This window comes from Ostrea edulis, chromosome 7 (assembly GCF_947568905.1).
Source record: "Ostrea edulis chromosome 7, xbOstEdul1.1, whole genome shotgun sequence".
Classification (NCBI taxonomy): Eukaryota; Metazoa; Mollusca; class Bivalvia; order Ostreida; family Ostreidae; genus Ostrea; species Ostrea edulis.
The window spans coordinates 75,153,326-75,175,539 of NC_079170.1; positions in this window are offsets into that span (position 1 = coordinate 75,153,326).

The following is a 22,214-nucleotide window of genomic DNA, read 5'->3' on the forward strand; positions in this document are numbered from 1 at the left end:
CCTAACCCTGATATTAAACCCGTACCCCTGTGATCATGCAATCTAAAAGTTTCGTGAAAGACTATCTGCCCCTTTGAAATATCCATTTTGTTTCAATTTAGTACCAATAAAAAGAAAGAAGAGGTTATCTAAATTTTGCACATAAATACCATATGAAAAGTTTGGCCACGTCCTGGAGTTACATGTTGAACCTCTACAAAAAGATCAGGAAGTTTACAATTTTGGTAGAGATCTTTCGACTTTACATGACTATGCATTTAATTCTTCCAATAGATGTGTTGTGGGAAATAATTTTTTAAAATATATTTTGAATTTTTGCTGCGTCCCTTACACCTCATGGGCGTAGGAGTTCTGAAATTTACAGTTTATATCCTTCATATCCAAAGGTGCTTCATACCAAATTTGGAAAGAATTGGAAAGTCCATTATTGAAAAAAAAAGAAGTTGAAAATGTTCTGTAGATAGCAAACATAAGTCATCTCAAAAACCATTTATACCCTATCTTAAGGTAATGGTTGCAACAACATGGAGATGACTCTTGATATACCTCAGTGCACTCCGTGCTTTTTGACGTCATAATGAAAAAAAATGTGTCACGTCATAGTTGAATTGAGGGAAATGTCATAATATTTACTTGTTATCTAGTACCGCTGCCAAGTGTCAAGCGGCGTATGTGTAACTCTCTATGACAAAATAATAATAATGTTTCTCAAATGATCATTTATAAATTATTTTCTTTGATATTATAAAAGTCTACATTCTTTTTTATATATACATATGTAGTATGTGCTACAATTAATTTCCATTAAAACTATGTTGTGACCATGTAATCTCTGCGAATATTGCTAGGTAAAGTAGGATTTATTTTGATGCAGTTATAATCGATCATTGTTTGTGAATAGTATCCCCAAAGACAAGGTTCGACATTAACGAAGCTAGGGATTTTTATGACATTCACAAGCATTTTTTAAAGAAAACCTGACAATGCTCTCAAATTACATGCACTTCATATTTCAATGCATGACATCTACTTGCGCTAATAGAGCGATTTATCACATGAACTTTGAAATGTAGATAACGCGACTGATATGATCATGTAAGAATGAAAAGGGGCTCTTCTCTTGTACATCTTGAAATAGTCTTAATTTTGTCTGAGGAACATTTGCATAACAGCTTTATTAGCGTCATTTTACTAACTTTACGTTACCACCCCACACCCCTCTAGATTCACCACTGACCGGGCTTTATATTGTCACGAATGTTACAGTTGTATGTTCCACTATGTAAACAAACATTAAGCAATAGAACAAAGAGAGGGAACTTATTTCAAAGATGTAGTATATAAGACAAGTTCGGGTTAATGTAACACGGAATTAACGACGAAGCAGGGCCGCGGAAAACCCACCGGGATATTAAAAATATTGTATTGTATTCAATTTAGAAAAAAAACAAACAACTCAACATCTTAATTTCTAATTAATGTGATACTACAATACACTGTACTTCACAAATAAATATAAATATCATTTTGGGACTGGAATTGTATCTTATTCATGAAAATGCTCAATGCACACTTCAAAAGTTGTACAATTATAAAACAAAGTGATAAATCGGATAAATGAAATAATTCTTTTTCATCTGTTACCATGGAAATAAAGCCCGGTGGGTAGTAATTATATATGCTTTCTGAAATATTTATGGTCCAAATATTATGTTTATAGTAAAACATTTCTGACGTAGACCTAGTAAAGCTGCTCAATATACAATTTTTGTTGCCATGACAACCAATTTCAATTTCAAGATATAAAAAGTGCTATCTTTTGTGTTCCAAAATAACATTTTTCTACCAATTAGTATAATCTAATAGATAAATAAATACTCTTTTAAACAATTCTACCAGCTCTTTACCCCATAAGTTTACCTCGTATAGTTTTTATACCACAATTATTCCCTTTTGTACAAAGATCCCGAAAATGTAAAACATCACAAAAATAAGCCCATTTGGTCAAAAAACGACATGGGCGATTTTTTTTAAAAAGTCAATTTTTAGAAGATAAACTCCTACTAAACATATTGATATGCAGCATGACTTTGTTCTCTACATGTCAAAATGTCGCAAACCTTACCTTGATACCAAACCCTAACCCTGGGGAAAAGGAAATTTACAATTTTGGTAAAAGGCTATCTGATCCGTCTAAAAGTCCAATTAGTTTCAATTTGTAATTTTTAGCATTGAAGAAGAATGATGCTATTTAAAGATTTACACATATACAACATAATTGGCCAAGTTTGGTCCCACCTTAGAGTCAGAATCTCTATCCTGAAGATCATAATTCTAGTAAAAACTTCCTGCTCTACATCACTATGCATTTAGTTTTCCTTACAGGTGTGCGGTTCTAGAGAATAATAAATTGAAAAAAAGGTCAATATTTGGCAGTTTTTGTCCCATCCTAGATTTGCTCAAGTCTCTATTTTTGATAATCAGTGCTCTATATAATTAATAGGTTTTAATAATGCCAAAATAGATTACATTTATGTATTGTAGAGAGCAGAGATTTATATTTAGATTTCTGAAACACAATGAAATTTGGATGAAATGATAAAGTAATGAAAACAACACCTATACTTTAGCAAGTCAAGACCCTTCCCTGAGGCCCTGGGAGTGCATGGGTCCAGAAATTCACAATTTATGTTCCCAAACATGCTTCATTCCATTTGAAAAGAATAAGAACGATAGATGCAAAGAGGTATGAAATGTTAAAATTGTGAGCATCATGATGCACGTGTAGCAATAGGTCATCCGCCAAGTGACCTCCAAATCCAAATGTGTCAATCATTGGATCAAATGCGTCAATCATTGGATTCTGCAATAAATAATGATTTTTAAAGTGCGCGGATAGTAAGATCCAGTTCAAAAGATTAATTATGAGAGTGGTTTAAAACATAGGACTATTTCTACGCATTTTGATTTTTTTTTTCAAAGTAGATTATTGAGGTATATTCTATAATTATTTCAGTTTCTTTTTGAAAATATCTAGTCGAGTAACGGGCATCGCTCACGTCTGAATGATCTTGCCTTACTCCATCTCAGCGCTCTGAAATTACTTGACCAATTTTATCCTGATTTATAGTTATGACATTTTCCCACCATTTTGGGTATTCCGATATAAAATTAATGTTTTTCTTCTTCTCAAAAGTCAAACATCGTCGCAAACCACGTACAAAATGTACGATCTGCTCATCTCCTGACAAAATGTATAATCCACTTCCCGAAGCATACTTTAACAATCTTAAAATAAGCTGTATCCGTTTTGCGTTCATTGATGCTGGTGTATTTTGAAAAATGTCAATACCCTAGACAATTAAATTTCATTACTATTAATGTGACAATCCGATAAAGTCATTATGGTCCCGATAAAAGCGTAAAATAAGAAGCCATGGGAAGTAAAATATAAATATTTCATGTATATGTCGTTTAGGCTGATACACAGACAATCGCATCGTATTTACAAATAAAGAGTGCTCTTTAATTGTAAATTCGCCCCGAATCGATGCAATTGCCTGTTGCGTAGCAGATAGCAATTTTTTTTATCATACAGAATGTTATATAAACAAAGCGGGGGGGGGGGGTAATACAGTGTTTGATCTGGGTGGTTGTAAATATGTAAAAAAGAAAAAAAAACATAATAACGATAAACTCAACATGGTGAAGTAATTCAAATTTAACAAATTTGAAATGGTAGATTCTGTAATATTCAACAAATCACGGTTCACTTTTAGGGATACATAGCATAGTTTCCTCATCATGTTCATATTTGCTCAAACGACGTCGTCTAACTATCTACGGCGAACTGTACGCGCATAAATTTGACACGTGTATTAATTCTTTTATCACCCGTTGTCAAGTAATGTTACCCATTGTTAGATAGTATCACCCTGGAGCGTATACTTTTTATTCTCAAGTGGGAAACAACTGTTTTCTGGCCAATCGGATTTAAATATTTTACATGAAAGTATAATAAATACATATAGTACATCATGTGTATTTCACTCGGAGTTAGACCTGACTAAATTAGTAATGAGCTTTCAACAATAAAGTGACTGCTATTGTTGTTTATATTTCCTTTTATGATTTTAGTCACGATCCATTTTAATATTTCACGATATTTATTTCAAAATATATTCGAAATAAAGGGGCTGCTGTTATTGGTTAATATTTTCTTTTTATGATTTTAGTCACGATCCATATAAATATTTCACAAAATTTATTTCAGAATATAATGGAAAGAAATCGTTTCTCAGTTAATTGAAAATTTATTCAAATGTTTAAAGTACTTCACTGCTTTTATCAACGTATCTCGAATACGATTCAATTTGTTAAAACCAATCCCCAGAATGAAATATGTAATACTGTTTGATTGAGATGAAACTTAAGAGATACAAAACAGACTACAATTTGTTTCAGGAATATAGTTTCAGATCGTATATTCTGTAATAGCAAAGGGTGTGAATCTCCAAACAAACAAAATAATCCCGAAAAAGAGGCTTAGAATAGGTCTCGTGAAAACTAACACAAACTAGTGTTAAAGAATGCCCTGGATTTCACAATTTTACACTTTCAAGTTACGGGGAAGAATTCCATCATACAATGAATACATCTTTGTTGCAAACTAGTTCGATCCGGTTTTCTAGTACCACCTGTTTACATAATTATTACGAAGCATGGGGCCTCATCAAAGTAAAAGGATGGATTGGTTGCTCCGTTTAACGAATGGGTCCGCCATATGATAATTGAGAACTTAATTCTAGTGATATATATATATATATATATATATATATATATATATATATATATATATATATTTAAATACATATATATTATTACTACAGTAGCTTGATCCGAAGAGTCGGGCCGCTTCACGTCTCGTGTGATCTGATAATCCACGCCTGTCAGCGAGACGTGATCCAACTCTTCGGTTCAAGTTACTGTAGGAATGATAAATTTATTATATACTCCCTTATGCATTTCAAATCCACATTTATAAGATAATAAATGTAACCCAAATTATCAAAAACACAGACATACCATGATATTATGTTTTGTGTACGCAGTTTTGTTTTGTGACGAGGTCAATATTTTCAACAAATAACGTTTAGTCGTTGCATTGTGACGTTATTGTGACGTCATCAGTTTCAGAGGATACTGATACGGAATCAGAAAATCACAGTGTGGTGATCCGGATAACCGGATTATACGGTGTGAAATCCACAGTATCAAAGAACGATACATTGATTGGTATATGATACAGATATATTATTACTACAGTAACTTGATCCGAAGAGTCGGATCACGTCAAGTTGACAGGCGCGGATCATCAAATCACACGAGACGCGAAGCGTCGAGTTTGATCTGATGATCCGCGGCTCTCAACGATACGTGATCCAACTCTTCGGATCAAGTTACTGTAGTAATGATAAATTTATTATATACCCTCTTATGCATTTTAAATACACATTTATAAGATAATAAATGTAATCAAAATTATCAAAAACACAGACATACCATGAAATTATGTTTTGTGTACGCAGTTTTGTTTGTGACGCGGTCAATGTTTTCCACAAATAACGTTGCGTTGTTGCATTGTGACGTCATTGTGACGGCATCAGTTTCAGAGGATACTGATACGGAATCAGAAAATCACAGTGTGGTGATCCGGATAACCGGATTATACGCTGTGAAATCCACAGTATCAAAGAACGATACATTGATTGGTATATGATACAGATATATTATTACTACAGTAACTTGATCCGAAGAGTCGGATCACGTCAAGTTGACAGGCGCGGATCATCAAATCACACGAGACGCGAAGCGTCGAGTTTGATCTGATGATCCGCGGCTCTCAACGATACGTGATCCAACTCTTCGGATCAAGTTACTGTAGTAATGATAAATTTATTATATACCCTCTTATGCATTTTAAATACACATTTATAAGATAATAAATGTAATCAAAATTATCAAAAACACAGACATACCATGAAATTATGGTTTGTGTACGCAGTTTTGTTTGTGACGCGGTCAATGTTTTCCACAAATAACGTTGCGTTGTTGCATTGTGACGTCATTGTGACGGCATCAGTTTCAGAGGATACTGATACGGAATAAGAAAACCGCAGTGTGGTGATCCGGAAAACCGGATCACACGCTGTGAACTCCACAGTATCAAAGAACGATACATTGATGGGTATATAATAAATATATATGATTACTACAGTAACTTGATCCGAAGAGTCGGATCACGTCGAGTTGACAGGCGCGGATCATCAGATCACACGAGACGCGAAGCGTCGAGTTTGATCTGGTGATCCGCGCCTGTCAACGAGACGTGATCCAACTCTTCGGATCAAGTTACTGTAGTAATGATACATTTATTATATACCCCCTATGCATTTTAAATCCACATTTACATGATACTAAATGTAATCCAAATTATCAAAAATACAGACATACAGTGAAATTATGTTTTATGTATGCAGTTTTGTTTGTGACGCGGCCAATATTTTAAGCAAAAAACGTTGCGTTGATGCATTGTGACGTCATTGTGACGGCATCAGTTTCAGAGGATACTGATACGGAATCAGAAAACCACAGTGTGGTGATCCGGAAAACCGGATCACACGCTGTGAAATCCACAGTATCAACAAACGATACATTGATGGGTATATAATAAATAAAAATATACACAATTTAAAATGTCTTTGTTGTTCCATCAGGTGATGAAGGTAGTGTTGTGTACTCTTTCCGTGCACTTCATTGATTCCTGTGACCTATTCCTTTCAACTATAGTTCAGTTGGACATGTCATTACTGGTGATGTTCATATAGTTGAAAACGAGGACTCAAATCACTGATTCTAAATGGTCCTAAATACAGAGAACCTCCGTCTTCTAATTGGCGACATAACTCCATCTCTATTATGAATTCTGTCGACGATTATGCCAGACGATATGTGTATATGTAAACAATTGAAGAAATTCGAACCTTGAATGGATTTTTCTCGCCGATCTATGGTGTCTCTTTATACATTTTTTTTCATGTTTCAGGAAGCTTGAATACACGTGTCATTATAACAGAACACTAATTTATCTTAATGTCTTATTCCACTTTGTCCTTGACCCAAGCGCCTATAGACCTACATGTAGATTGTTCTAGAGCCTCGAGTAATTTTTAGCAGAAATATGACGTAATGGTTGCATCCTTGTCTTACAAGATCGTAGGCCTACTAGAAAATTTATTCTTACTATAATACACTGGAATTCTTCTGATTAGAAAAAGCTCTGGAATATTTTTTTATCATACTGGGAAGTATCATTTTGCAATTAGGCCAATTATTTTTTGTACACACGCTTGTCGTTTTTTACGATGCAAAGAAAGTATGTCACACCCTACTGATTGCTGATATTTCTTGAAGCCAGGTTCTACAAATCATGGTGTAAGAAAAATGCCCTATATTACCTTTTCATGGGCGTATTATGTACCGTGGTACTCTTCTTGTCTATGTGACATCCATTCGAGAAATTTTAACCCAAATCTAGACTTCCATAGCTGTAGGTAAAGTACTACAAACTCATAACTACATAGGGCTAGTTTCATAAAGAGGCCTACGCGACGGTCGAAACTTAGTCCGACTAACGCATTTACGTCCCAAACATACGCCGGCGTATTTGCTGTTGGTCACACTTAGTCCTTAGTTCCTTACATTACACACAGTTGAAGCATTTGTGGTTGAGACTATGATCAAAGAAATTGGGTTGACAAGTTAGTTATGGGTATCAAACCGGAATTTTAAAAATGTCTAACTTCATTCATCTAATGCAATAGAAGTATAAACCCCCTCACTATACTTAATTATAACAACTAATTAATAATTAATGTAGAGGCATATATTCATACACTAGAGTTTATTTTGGGTTATTATATCAAGCTCTTGATATAACGTTTTTTGAAGAACACCCTTTGAAATTTATCCACCTAAGCACTATTTTCATCATTCACTTGTATTTAGCATTAACACAGACATTCTCCAGCATATAATATTTAGTGGGAGTGTTCATATACAGAATCAAAAGGAAATACCCGGATGCGGTCTGTTTAGAACCATGTTCAGATAATGGATCATAGGTATAAGTACCTGAAGATAAATTGATCAATAAAATATAGGTTTATTTATATAATCTCAAGTTGATTTAATTCAAAAGTATTAAGTGAAGTCAACATGTCCAATCCAACGGCAGAGACGTTAAGATAGGGGACAATTACAGTAAATGGATCAAACCTTCAAATCTTCAGAGGATATTTTACAAAATGAAAAACTATATTTAATTTAATTTCACCTATCTTCCATTAAATCATACATAGGTCACATTATTAGACCCAAGGCATAGCAGGAGTTTGTGCCCGAATCCACAAACAAATTGAAAAATATAGTTGCAAAAGGGATATATCAATTAAAGACAGAACATATATTAAGTTATGGAGTATGACAATATGACCAAGATGCAATGGGGGAAACGCATAATCCATTGTACATATTATGTATACGATGTAATTGAGATGTAGGTTTGAAATCAAAAGTTTGACAAAAACTGTGAATGTTACAGTGATTGAAAATTGAAATGATATGGTACAAATAATAATTATATATGTTTAACTTAACGAATAAATGGAATGATCTAGAAAGCAGACTTTCAGAATGTTATATGGGTGATTTTAAAAGATTGTCAGAAGCGTTTGACACGTTAAATCATGGTAGTTTGTAAGATGTGCATTTCTATTATGTCTTTAAAATTTGAATTAATGTGTTGTAAATGAAAATATGAAATGTAGCTAAGTACTTCGTTACCAGCTTGAAAATACGGATGCATAAATAATTGCTGGAATAAAATTTAGAAATTCGTTTCAAAATCAAGGATGATATATCCTTCACGCATAGCTCTCATCTTTGGACGAATTTGGCTCCAGTTTGTTTTTTTTTTTTTTTTGGAAGGGGGGGGGGGGCACTCTAGTTTTCCTTTTAGCTGTTACAAGCTTTTTTTTTTTGTCATTTCGAATTTCCAAAATTTCGGCTTGAACATCACTGAAGAGACATTATTTGTCGAAATGCGCATCTGGTGCATCGACATTGGTACCGTAAAAGTTTTACCTTAATGATATAATGTGTGTAGTTATACTCTATTTCTAAATTAAACTTCATTTTCATTTCTTAAAGTTATGCATGCAGATATTTGAATGTATTTTATTAATTTGTGCGTTTCCAGTATTATTTTGTTTTTTGGTAAAGGAAACTGAATAGAAAGTTTTCTACTCAATGTATCCTTGTCGGGCTTTGGTGTAAAATGACACTTTAAATGTTGCGAATGTTTTCAATATACTAATGTAAAATTAAATATTCATTATTTTTTTATATGCTTCCGAGGAATTGCAGTCTAAAATGTCAGCGCGATCAATAAAAAACTTTATAAAATGTTTTACATGAATAGAATATAGAGTTTCATCAGTCGATGGTTATTATATAAAACAAGTCCCTCAGAGTAGTGATACGAAAAGGCTTTTCGGTATCATTTTTATAGGTGTCTTATTAGGCCAAATTATGTGATCTAATCGAAGAATTGTCATGATTTCGTCTGCCAAAGCACTATCGTGATACATCAAATACGTCAAGTGATTTTCCTCAATCTTGTACCTAATTGGGGTTTTATTTAGGTTCCTAAATCATTATAACTCAGGAAATAATAAACTAAACAACATCAGAGGAAATGAGGATCTCTGAAAGATTTATTGTATTTCGCTCTGTTATTAGAATTTCGTTTTAAACACCCTGATTAAACCCTTACTACTAATTGTACGATATTAAATAAGTATCCATTACGTTGTCTTACAATATTTAGAGGACAACGTGTTGCTGTAATTATTCCACAAAACTGGAGGGTTCAAATCAAATTCCTTGCAAACACGGAAGTAGGCTAAGGAGAAATTGAAAGAGAACTCTAGTGATATCAAAACGAAACGACTGCATGTAACAGTGTATTCCGGATCATTGCTGATTCCACGACATGATATAATGTATTCACCCTATCAGATAATGAACGTTTCTTATCTCCCTTATCTCCGTCATGTAATAGCTCTTATCCTTAGACGAATTTGACTCCACTTTTTTTGGCACGCTGTTTTTCCCTGTAATAGCTCTAAAACTTCATTGCTATTTCGGATTTCAAACATTTCGGTTGAGCATCACTGAAGAGACATTATTGGTCGAAATGAGCAACTGGTGCATCAAAATTGGTACCGTATAAGTTTGACATCATAGGTGCTGTCAACGTCAGCAACATTCGTCGTCATAGAACAGTTCAATCCTGTATTCCAGCATATTTCAAGTTCAAATGTACACGCTGTATGTCCTACAAATATATTTTTACAATCACATCCAAACGTTTTAATTAGACTTAAAGGACACATCGCATGTTTTTAAACTTTTTAATTTTTTCAGCAAAATTAATTCATTTCATGCTTAAAACTACTTTACATGTATTTTAAATGAAACAGTTTGCATAGTTTTCGAGTTTGAACGCGATGAAATTCAAATCTTGCGATATGCATATTTTCTTCGATATTTTACGCACCATTATCTGTGACGTCATATGCGACCTCGAACGAGAAGATTTGAAAACAGTTGAAAACCATTTCATAAACGGATTAGATTTAATTGACAAACAAACAATTATCACATTAACAGCTTGTAAATAACACTGCATTAGGGTGTTTTGTGCCGTTTAAGGGTGTACTTGCTGTCAGTAGAGAGGATTTGGACTGGGTTTTTTTTTTCAATTTTCGAAGGAAGGTATGAGGGACAAGACGTGGATATATTTTGTCGGCACAACAACTTTGCCATAAAAACCCCTAGTAGAATTTGTCCCTGTACTTTTTCAAACAAGCACTTGGACAAAGACGTAGATAAACTGCGAGAAAATGGTTCTATCGAAGCTACGCACTGTTACATATAGGCCTACGGCATATGCTTTCCGTTCTGCTCTCGAATTCAATACACACTCGCACCAACTGACCTTAACCTTGTAACAACATATAGGCAGAACTTTGCTTGCAGTGCAACTGGTGGTTTTAAAAAAGAGAAATTTAAAGATAAAAGATAATTGAACTTTCAATTATAAATAATAAAATATAATATTTCCCGACTTTGAATTGAATTATAATGCTTTCATTTTTTTTAAGGAACGCGTACGTGTTTACAACAACAGCACGCCGTGCTCCCACTTCCCAAGTAACAACGTGTTGATAACAAAAAATAATGATTAGGCCTAATAAAATTGCTTTAATGAAATAATTTAAAAGTATTGTGATTTTCAAATTAAGTTTGATCATTATTATTTTTTTTTTCGAAATGCACCCGTGGCAGTAGGCCTAGTTGTCAATGATACATAATCGTATCATAATTTAGGCCTATCTAACTTCTCCAAAAATAAATTTAATAATAATTGCACTGTTTATTTTAGAAAAGCAACACCGCTAATTACAGTTGTTTACAGAAATGGCATTACCAAATTGGGTTTAGACAGTGATCCCATGTAAACATTATTTACTCGCAAATTTATGCAGATTTCATACTCGCTTTTCTCGCTACATTTGGGTCGCTATTTGTATGCACTGGTGGCTAAAAGATATAAGACTCGGGAAATTTGTCAACATCGAAATAAATGTTATCCATGGTAAATAAATTAGGCCCCTAAAACCCCGAGTTTTTAAAAATATCTTAACACTACTTTTACAACAAGTTGATCGACGAAGGTCGCATATGACGTCACTGTACCACGTGACTACCTATCTAATTAACTAGGCTTTTTTAAATCGGGGCTTAGATTTAAGTCCGTATTGTGGCTAATTATCGCAATACTTCAGCGAACGAACTATTACAATTAATTTCTATAAGCATAAGGAAGACAAAATGCATATAATTCTGTATACTTTGAAAACACGAGATGTGTCCTTTTAGAGTGTTTATATAAAGACCATCTTATACTTAATCCACCTATGTGTTCTTGCTCTTTCTCTTCTTTCAACTATAGTCCAGCTGGACATGTCATTACTGATGATGTTGATATAGTTGAAAATAAGGACATGAAATCATTTATTTTTAAATTTCCTAAATGGAGAAAATCCCACAGAACTTCATCTCTACTGTGAATTATGTCAAATGTTATGCCAGACGATGGACTAACTATGCTAACAAGAAATTGATACCTTGTCAGAATGGATAGAAATATAAGAGCAATATTAAAATCGCGTATTGTACACATCAAAACAAAAGTGTTTACCATATATCCTTCTGTGTTTAATAAACCAGAAATGATCAAAATAGATAAGTTAAACGAGGAATATGTTTTGGTTTCAGATGGCAAAGCTTGAAAAAACATTATCTGTATGTGTAAGGTTCAATTTCACAACTGCATGTAAACGAACTTGACATTAATTCCACGTTTGGCATTGGCCAAAACAGCGCGGATAGGAAAGATCTAAGCTTGTCACTGCCAATATTTGACCACACGACATCATCTGCAGCTTCCCATCTGTTACGTCATTTGACTTCCTATTTCATGCATATGTGGAATGGTTCATTGTTTGCAATGTACACACGATTGTTCAATTATATTTACAAGTTATCTGCACAAGAAATTGAATTTTTAAACGTATATTAAAATGATTATGAGTAAATAAGATAAAATTTTAATTTAGGAATGGACAGTTTTCTTTACATACGTATCATAAACCACCCTTACCAAATCAATGAGATCACCCAGCTTCTGTTTCAGTGACGTCAGGCAATATTTCCATTACCTATTTTATAGATAGTTTTTAATATATTCTCGCCAGCTTGTTTAGAATGTACTCGCGATTGTTTAATTTTTTTTCGTTATCAACACTAAAACATGCTACACGTTTCTTTTTTGTTCAACGTATCAAGAGCCTAAACTTTTGTTGCTAGCTTATCTTGCACATGTTGTTCTCACAGTTTCGGAGAAAGCGATTATGCCTAAGGCCTTGATGTCAGGCATTGAATAGATGATATGTCAGCGCTCTTAGCTACATATTTCGCCCCATTTTTACAGAGTTTGGCTGCTACTACTTGGCGGAAGCACTGAACACGACGATCTCCAGTGATTGGATTTCTTCGACGTCTACTAACTACCTCGAGGATGCCACGGGTAACACAGGTAATAATCCTTAATGGTTATGATGTATTATGTTGTTTTAAAAAAAATGAAATCATTGTATAACCAAAAAAAAAAAGGGGGGGGGGTCGGAATAAAGTCATTGATGAAAAAAATAGTAATGTTACAATTACATCTTTCTAATCAAGATTCTTAGAATATAGTCAATATGATTAATTATTTTGATTCCATACAGAAAACCACATTTTATTGGATTAGTTATGTGTCGTAGCCATAGTATGCCAAACCATTTTACAAACCGGTTTTATCATGTGTTTCCCTTGAAAATTAAGATATTTCAAACGATAACAATGTGCGTGTTGTACCTCAAAACTCTAAAAGGTGGACTCTAGTTCTGCAATATTGGGTGTTGCAAAAGAAAAACAAATAGATTTCCACTGTTATGTACAACCATAGGACAAACCTTGTGGCACTTCACTTTTAAGGTAATAATTTCTATATTGGTAATTATTTTCTCCTGCATCATGTTTTCTATCTCTCTACAATTTAAATCATATTTTGTATCAACTCAGAGTCTACTAAATGGAACGGTCCTTTGGATAACGCCGATGCCCCGTGTTACGATAAGGACCCCTCCCTCTTCAAAGGCCGTAAGCGCCGAACATAAGCCTAAATGTTTCAGTCATTAACCACCAATGGTAACGTCTTCATAGGGATGATAACTTTTCGAGAGGAACATTAAACAATATACATCCAACCAAACATCAAATTTATTACAGTCAGTAATCTGGTGAAAGAATATATCATCAATATATTTTGAATTCTGTAGGATATTTTTCAGGAAAACAAGGGTCGCCGGTCCCCGAGGTTTACCCTATGTGTATATACGGCTAGTTGTATTTAGCGCATCCGCGCGTCAATTGTTGCCAGTACTATCAAGTAGAACTTGCGATGTTAATAAAAACTGAAATGAGCTTTGATTTTCTTTACGTTTTATTTTTCGCTTGTTTTTACGGGTATCGCTCAGGCAAATATCGAGCCCAATCAAAGCTTTTATTTTTGCAAAGTCAACAACCTATTGATACTTTGTATCTTATAGCAATAAAAACATATTTTGCCCTAAACTGTTTATAATTATATGATAAATCTCAATTTAAGTACAAGTACACAGCACGCAGTGATTCCCACGTATTTGAATCCCGTGGGGATTCGGGTTAGAATAGGTCCTCAGTACCCCCTTGCTTGTCGTAAGAGGCGACTAAATGGGGTGGTCCTTCCGATGAGACCACAAAAACCGAGCTGGGTTCCGTGTCGCAGCAGGTGTGGCACGATAAAGATCCCTTCCTGCTCAATGACCATAAGCGCCGAGCATATGCCTAAATTGTGCAGCCCTTCACCGGCAGTGGTGACGTCTCCATATGAGTGAAATATTCTCGAGAAGAACGTAAAATAATATTCAATCAATCAATCCACTTATATGACAAATAATCATTTACTAAATAAACAAATAAGAGTCCCTCCACAGTGTCTAATACAACCTATCATTGGGAAGTGACTATATAGTAATGATGAGCAAGGGAGCTTCTACCTAAATTGTAAATTTAATGATCCCTGGGGTAGGAGTTTTGACCCCAGGTCGGGGCTAAACTAAGTGTATAGTGTTTATATGTAAAACATTTAAATAACATGTTTTAGTGTTATTAATACTAAATTGAAACTAAATGGACAAGTAGTCCTATACCAAAATTGTATGTTTGATGATATCAGGGGTAGGGGTTTGGTATAAGTGTGGGACGAAAATGGCCAGTTATCAAATGTGTAAAGAATATAAATTTTTAACTTCTTGATAACTACCATTCCAATTTTTTTCCGGTTTTTTTTATTTGAAGTTTAATTTTTTTTTAAGAAACAAGACAAAACATATACAAAATTCCAATTCTTTTCAAATTTCGTATGAAGCATCTTTGGAACAAGAGGGACATATATTATAAAGTTCAGGATTCCTGCACCCCCGTGACCTTAGGGGCGGGGCAAAAATGCCCCAAATTGACACATTTTCAAAACTCTTTTTCTCTAGAACAGCACATGCTTAAGAAAAGCTAAATGCATCATTCTGTAGAGCAGGAAGGTCTCTACCAAAATTGTAAATTTCATGATCACTGTGGTAAGAGTTTTGACTCTAGGATGGGTCCAGATTAGTTATATCTTTTAATGTTAATACACATATTCATATTATATAAAGCCTTTCAACAATGTATGTACTTTTGAGGGCATTGGAATTTTAAAAACACGCCTTGTTTTATACTGTTACAAGATTTATTTAGATGTCATAGCCCCTGGGAGTAGCGATACTTTTCACTACGTCTAGTTCTCGGGTGACCGATAGGGCCTGTGGGAGTAGTGATACTTTTCACTAGGCCTAGTACTCAGGTGACTGATAAGGCCTTTGGACCTCTTATTTCTTTCTGATCTCGAATCAACACATTTATTTTCTTTTTATACTTACGTTTTTTTTAAAAAATATACATTAAAGATTATCGAAATAGCACTTACGTATTAGTAAAAATCTCGTTAGTAGTGATGATATTTCTTAAACGGGATTTATGACATTTTAAGATAATCTTTAATGCATATATTTACAATCATTAAGTAAATAGGGTGTGTAGATCCCAGATCAAAAAGGGTTAGGGGTGTTGCATGATATATATCCCAAGTTAATTTGTATACATTAAACTATCACTATGGTGACCTCACTTCGTGCGAATGAATTCTAAGGAGATATCGGCCCGAAACGTATGATTAAAAATGAGCGATACATTTTCTTCAGAAAAATTGTGAATAATAGACGCACGGGTGTGCCGAATACAACAAGCCGTATATACCTTGTCAGTTGTGAACTTTTTTAGCATCTCTTACGAATTCTAGTGAAGTTGTCTTTCCTACCACTGTGGGGACAACGGAGCCGGTCATAGGTAATTATAAGCCCTAGCATCAATGTTTTATACATTGTTTATAAACTATGGAAGTTTTAATTGGTAATTATATCTTTTTGCCCCTTGCTTGTCGTAGGAGGCGACCGAAAATACCCGATGCCACATGTCACAGCTGGTATTGCGAGATAAAGATTCCTTCTTGCTCAAAGGCTGTAAGCGAACATAGGCCTAAATGTTTTAGCCCTTCACCGGCAATGGTGACGTCTCCACATGAATGAAAAACATTCTCGATTGGGACATTAAATAATACACAACCAAGCATCAAATTTACTACATTTAATAATCTGATGAAAGAATCTAAGATCAATATATTTTGTACTCATTTGGAAATCAGTCAGGAAAACAGGGGATCGTCGGTCGCTAAGGTTTTTTCCTACGTTTATAGACTGTCATTTACGAATTATTTTTAGCATCTCTAACGAAATCTAATGCCCTTGTCTCTGCTACCACTGGTTATACCGCTATGGGGACAACTGAGCTGGTCATAGGTAATTATAACCACTATCATCAATGTTTTATGTATTGTGTATAAGTTCTTAGATATTTAGCTGATAATTATTTCTATGCTATTCTTCACCTTGCATGCTATATAAATAGTAATTTTCTCTGATGTCCAATACCATAGCTATTCTCTTACAGACCGGAATTCCATTCAATATTCACTGTACCGTGTTTGATTCCATAAAACAGACTAGTGATCCAAGGAATGCATGTGCTGTCTGCTTAATACGATGTCTTCTGCTTTTAACGTCTGCCGTCTGCTTACAATATGTGCCGTGTAAATATTGGTATTACACATATAATCTGATTATTAGATATGTCGTCTGCCGATTAATTTTAAACTTCTGAGCTGGCCCTGTTGGTACAGAATAATTCAATGGGGGATTCCAAATATTGTTTAATAATTGCATTTGGTGTGTATAACAACATTGTAAAAGTGGCCGCGAAGAAAGGGCATACATTGCATGCCCTGAATAATACTCCGGCATGCTTTTGCATGACTCACTTTCATAAAAGAAAATTCAAATGCTTCATTGGAATATGATAGCTCAGAAGTCTCACTGTAATGTATCGCATGTACAATGGTTATGTGACTAACATATATTTTAAAGGCTTCTGTTTATAACCCATTAAAAGTGAGTAAGGAACAATTTTATATCTAAAAAGACATACCCTGTGTTAAATATATAACGAGGCGTCAATGGATTCACAATATTCTTCTTCAACTAAATACGGAAAACGGAAATATTGATATCCAGTGATCAGTCATCCAAAACATTATTTTGTTAAACACTACTCTGATTCCGCGTAGCAAGTACCCTGAAGATGAAATTAAAATTATTCTGGCGTTCCCCACTGACAATATCTCCGTAGGACTTGGTATATAGAGTTATTTCACGGGTAGGTGTATCCAAATAAAGTTAAATTTGCTGTGCTTTATATTAAAATATATCTTCACTGAGGGCAGTTATGTTCATTTAAGAGTTCATTGCTATTTCCGTGCATTATATAAAATACTTCGAATGCAATGTATATCATGTATGATCCTCTTAAATGTACGTTAAATAACTGTATCCCATTTCCATTCTCAATGACCGTGTAGCGTGTGACAGCGTGGCGAGATTTCCATCGTCATCGAAAGCAAGTTTTATGACTTGCCTAAATGGTCGAGCGGTCTAGAGCGCTGTTACATGCTGCTAAAAGATTTGGTTCCGCAGGTCGTGAGTTCAACCCCGGGTAAGGGCGGAAGTGGGTATCCAAATAAAGTGAAATTTTCTGTGTTTTATATATATATATATATATATATATATATAATATATATATATATATATATATAAAGCACAGAATATATATAAATCAACATAACTTGTACAAATTCTGTACACACAACCCTTTTATACAAAAACAATAAGTGTGTATAATTAAGTGCATATTGACCTCCCATACATTTTTCACCAGACCGACAGTCACTACATCAGCTGTATATCAGGTGATCAAAAATCAAGATAAAATCGTACCGTGTATGTATAAATCGTTCCATTGGCACTATATCCAGATATCAATGCAAGTTAAAGTTTATATAACTTCAAAGCATATTCATTTTTTAATTTTAAAAGTGATGGGAGCAAGTTTGTCGTGACTTGTAACAAGTGTAATTTTTGCATTTAATATGCAAGATGCGGCGATTTTTGAAAATATGAAATTAAATCAAGCCTGACAAACGTGTTTTTTGTTGAAGCCACAACGTGTTCCCCTAACTTTCCTTTTGCACTGAAGTTCACATGTCACATAGATCAAACACGTTTCACTGAAAACCCTCGGGGTGTCGTGTCGATGATTAATTTTTATGTATAGAAACCTTGTTTATGCAAATAAGTCCATTGTGAAAGTCACTGTACGTGCAGATTAGGGGCAATATCAAGATCACAATATAATATGGATATTACTTTAGCATATGTTATATAATGAAGAAATTAAAACTATTTCAGTATCAAAGAGAATTAATATAACCCATTTGACAGAAACTTTTGCACAACTGTGGTTTATTGTTTGACAGCGGTGGTAAATAACGAAAAAATAGTTTGACATTTCCAACCGCAAAAGGACTATAGATATATACGTTATGACATTCGTCATGAGGTATTTTTCATTGCGACGTCATGCAATGTGCCAGTGCGGTAAAGTACATTTCTTACAGCACTGGTATTTATGGAGAAAGCCTAAACTCAGCCGCGTTGTGCTATTTCTGAGTGAACTAACTATCGATTTGTCGTCTTTTCGCCTCGAAATAACAAAAATACAACAAATTATAAATTGACACAAACCAGCCACTATTTTTTGGCAGCTGCTGTAGAGCAGATCACGTGACTCACATATATAATCTTTGGAGTGATATTGTTGCGTTGCTTCGCTAGCTATTTACTCTTCAAAGTAATTCTTATAATTTATTGACTAGAGAAAGCAATGGAGGGAGTATACAAGTTTCAAACTTATAGATTTGTTAGAATTGTAATCACGATTTATTAACCGGATATTTAAATCTTTGAATTAATTTAATTATAGTCCAAAAACCTCAATGTATAGGTATATATATAACATTTTTGTAGATTGATTTTAAAACATATTTAAACACTTACTAGCTGATTTGATTTTTAAATGCCAAGCTCGATAATATGCTTTAATGATGTTCAGTAATCTATTCTGAGATAATTGTAAAAACAAAATAAGTGAAAAATGACATATGTATAAAACAAAAACCAAGGAATTATTTCCTAGCATGCTCTTGGAAGCTTTGGCCCTTCAAATGTGTACTTTTTTTCATTTCTGAGATATTGGCAATATGTTGTCTGAGCTTTGATATGTTGCATGTTTGAATATGACTTATATAAATTTTGTCTGCTATTATTATGTTATTCGTTTCATGATGTTTGACTTCAAGTTTGGCTTATAACATAAATATATACACATAATCTTTTTGAAGCAAGCATTATTTAAACCCTAATATATCATATGGTTTTTAAATGGCAAGCTCAATAATATGCTTTGATGATGGTTACTAGTATAATTTGAGAGTAGTATGAAAATGAATTATTTCCTAGTCTGCTCCTAAAAGATTTGACCCTTCCAATTTATTCACTTTCTTCATTTCTAAAAATTGGCAATATGCCAATTTTTAGGAGTTGTCTGCACAAAAAAATGTGTTTCATAATTGATAAAGACTTGTGTGCCGTATTGGGAAGAGAAGTGTCTGGTCTAACTTTGAAATATTCTGATAAAAATAAATGTTTTTTTTAGTGAAATAAATTTCATTTGATTTTTACCATTTTTCTGGATTTTTACATATGATATTGATAAAAATATGCAAAATGCAGATGGCGCTGTGTATGGCGGTCATGTTCGAAATGGAAATTGCGGGGGAGGGGGGGATTTTCAGTTACTATTTTGGATGTCTACCTACCCACCAAGTTTCATCAAGATGTGGTAACCTATGATTTGGACAGTATTGCATGACGTTTGCCAGACGGGCTCTTAAAAGAATCCGCTTATACTTGAGGAATAGAACGCCTTGTTTATATGGAGAGAACTTTGACTGACTTTGCTTGCGTTACGTAAATCTATAAAGTTTCAAAGGACACCTTTTCTTCGTTAGTGACTCCTCCCAGAACAAATGTCGAATGGCAGGCAATACAAATAACTATTAACACAAATCAGTATGATTCCAATGGTTGACTGATGATAATTCGCAAACATTACATTTGTTTTCAGTGATTTGCTCCAGTTTTGAGGTCAAAGTTCAACACATCTCCCCACTTGATGATTCGTATCTTTATATTGGCTCCAGGGCCACAGTCAGGGTATATGTTGACCTTCCTGTGGAATTTTTTGAAAAGCTGAGAATAACGCTCAACTATGATGGGGAGAATGTAGATCTTGTGCCAAAAAGCGTTCATCCCACCAATGACGTGAGCTACGTTCACTACTTCACCTCTTTCTGGAATAGATATAAAAATGTAAGATACTCGTTTTATATCATTCAAGTAGAAAATTCAATGTAGGGTATTTATAGAAGGTGTTTTGCGTCTCATGGTAACTTCTCTAAAGATGTTCGGTGATAAAATTCAGTTATCAAAACGTATGGTAAAACCAATTGGAGCTTATGTCTTGATACAAACGTTTTTGAAAATGGGTTTAACAGAAATGATATTGCTGGTGATGTTGATATAGTTACAATTTAAGACCCGGACTTGCTTATTTGATTTAGAGAACATCGGCCTTTCAATTGGCGACAAATCCTCATCTTTATTACGAATTATATCGGATATTATGCCAGACGATAGACTAAATATGAGAACAAAATGATGCTTTGTTAGGATGGATTAAACTTTCTAGAGAAACATTAAAATCCCGTATTAGTCACATCAAAACAAAGATAAATATCATCTATTATTATATACTTTCAATTTCATCTCTTCTTTTTTCTTTAAACGTTTGCGGGCATATATCACACGATATATGCCCGGAAACATTCCGGCCCGCAAACATTACGTCACAATCAAATTTCTACGCCGTTAATTTTAATTTTTTTCGTGTTTTTCATCTTTTACTCAGTTAAACCGATAAAGTTATTGTTAAAAATAAAATTATTGTTAATTTCTAAATGAAATTGAAAGTATATAATAAAAAGGTTATAGACTTTGTATGGGAAATATGACGACCTCGTTTTTTGTCGCGAACGGACCTCGCAAGCTCGGTCCGTCTACATGCCAAAAAACTCGGTCGTCATATTTTCCCATACAAAGTCTATAACCTATAATCCTTCTATGTTTGATAAACCAGAAATGATCAAAGAGTTTGACAGGGGAAATCTACTCCTCCTAAGCATCTGATCCCACCTCTGGAATATCCCAAAATCCGTATTTACCCAACTCTCTATTTTGTATTGCTTATAGGAGTTATGAGATTGATCATTGGTCGTTATCTTCACCTTTCATGGCTTGGATGAGGAATATGTTTTGGTTCCAGCTGACAAAACTTGTAACATTCCCTTTGTAAGGCTTAAATTATTTTAATATATTGTGATAGACATGTATATTATTATAATTATATGTATTTTAAACGAACTTGACATTAATTCCAGTTGGCAATTTTATTTTATGAAATTCTTTAGAATCATGGTTCAGATTTAGACAAATTTAAAATCCCAATGAATGGGATGGATGAAGATGGGTTACCGTACCTATACTGGATTCCTAATTTCACAAAAAACACTTATAAAGAAAGACATACCGCTGGATCGAGTAAATCCCCTACCAAGCACCTATCTTTGCTCTCACGAAAATATCGATAGTTGTGAAAGAGAGCCTCCAAACGTACTGTGCAACAGCATATGCAAGAAGTGGTGTAAATCAAATGTGGAATCTAAAAATTTCTAAATAACTTTTTTTTTCAATTGACAATCGCACAACTTTTATCAAATC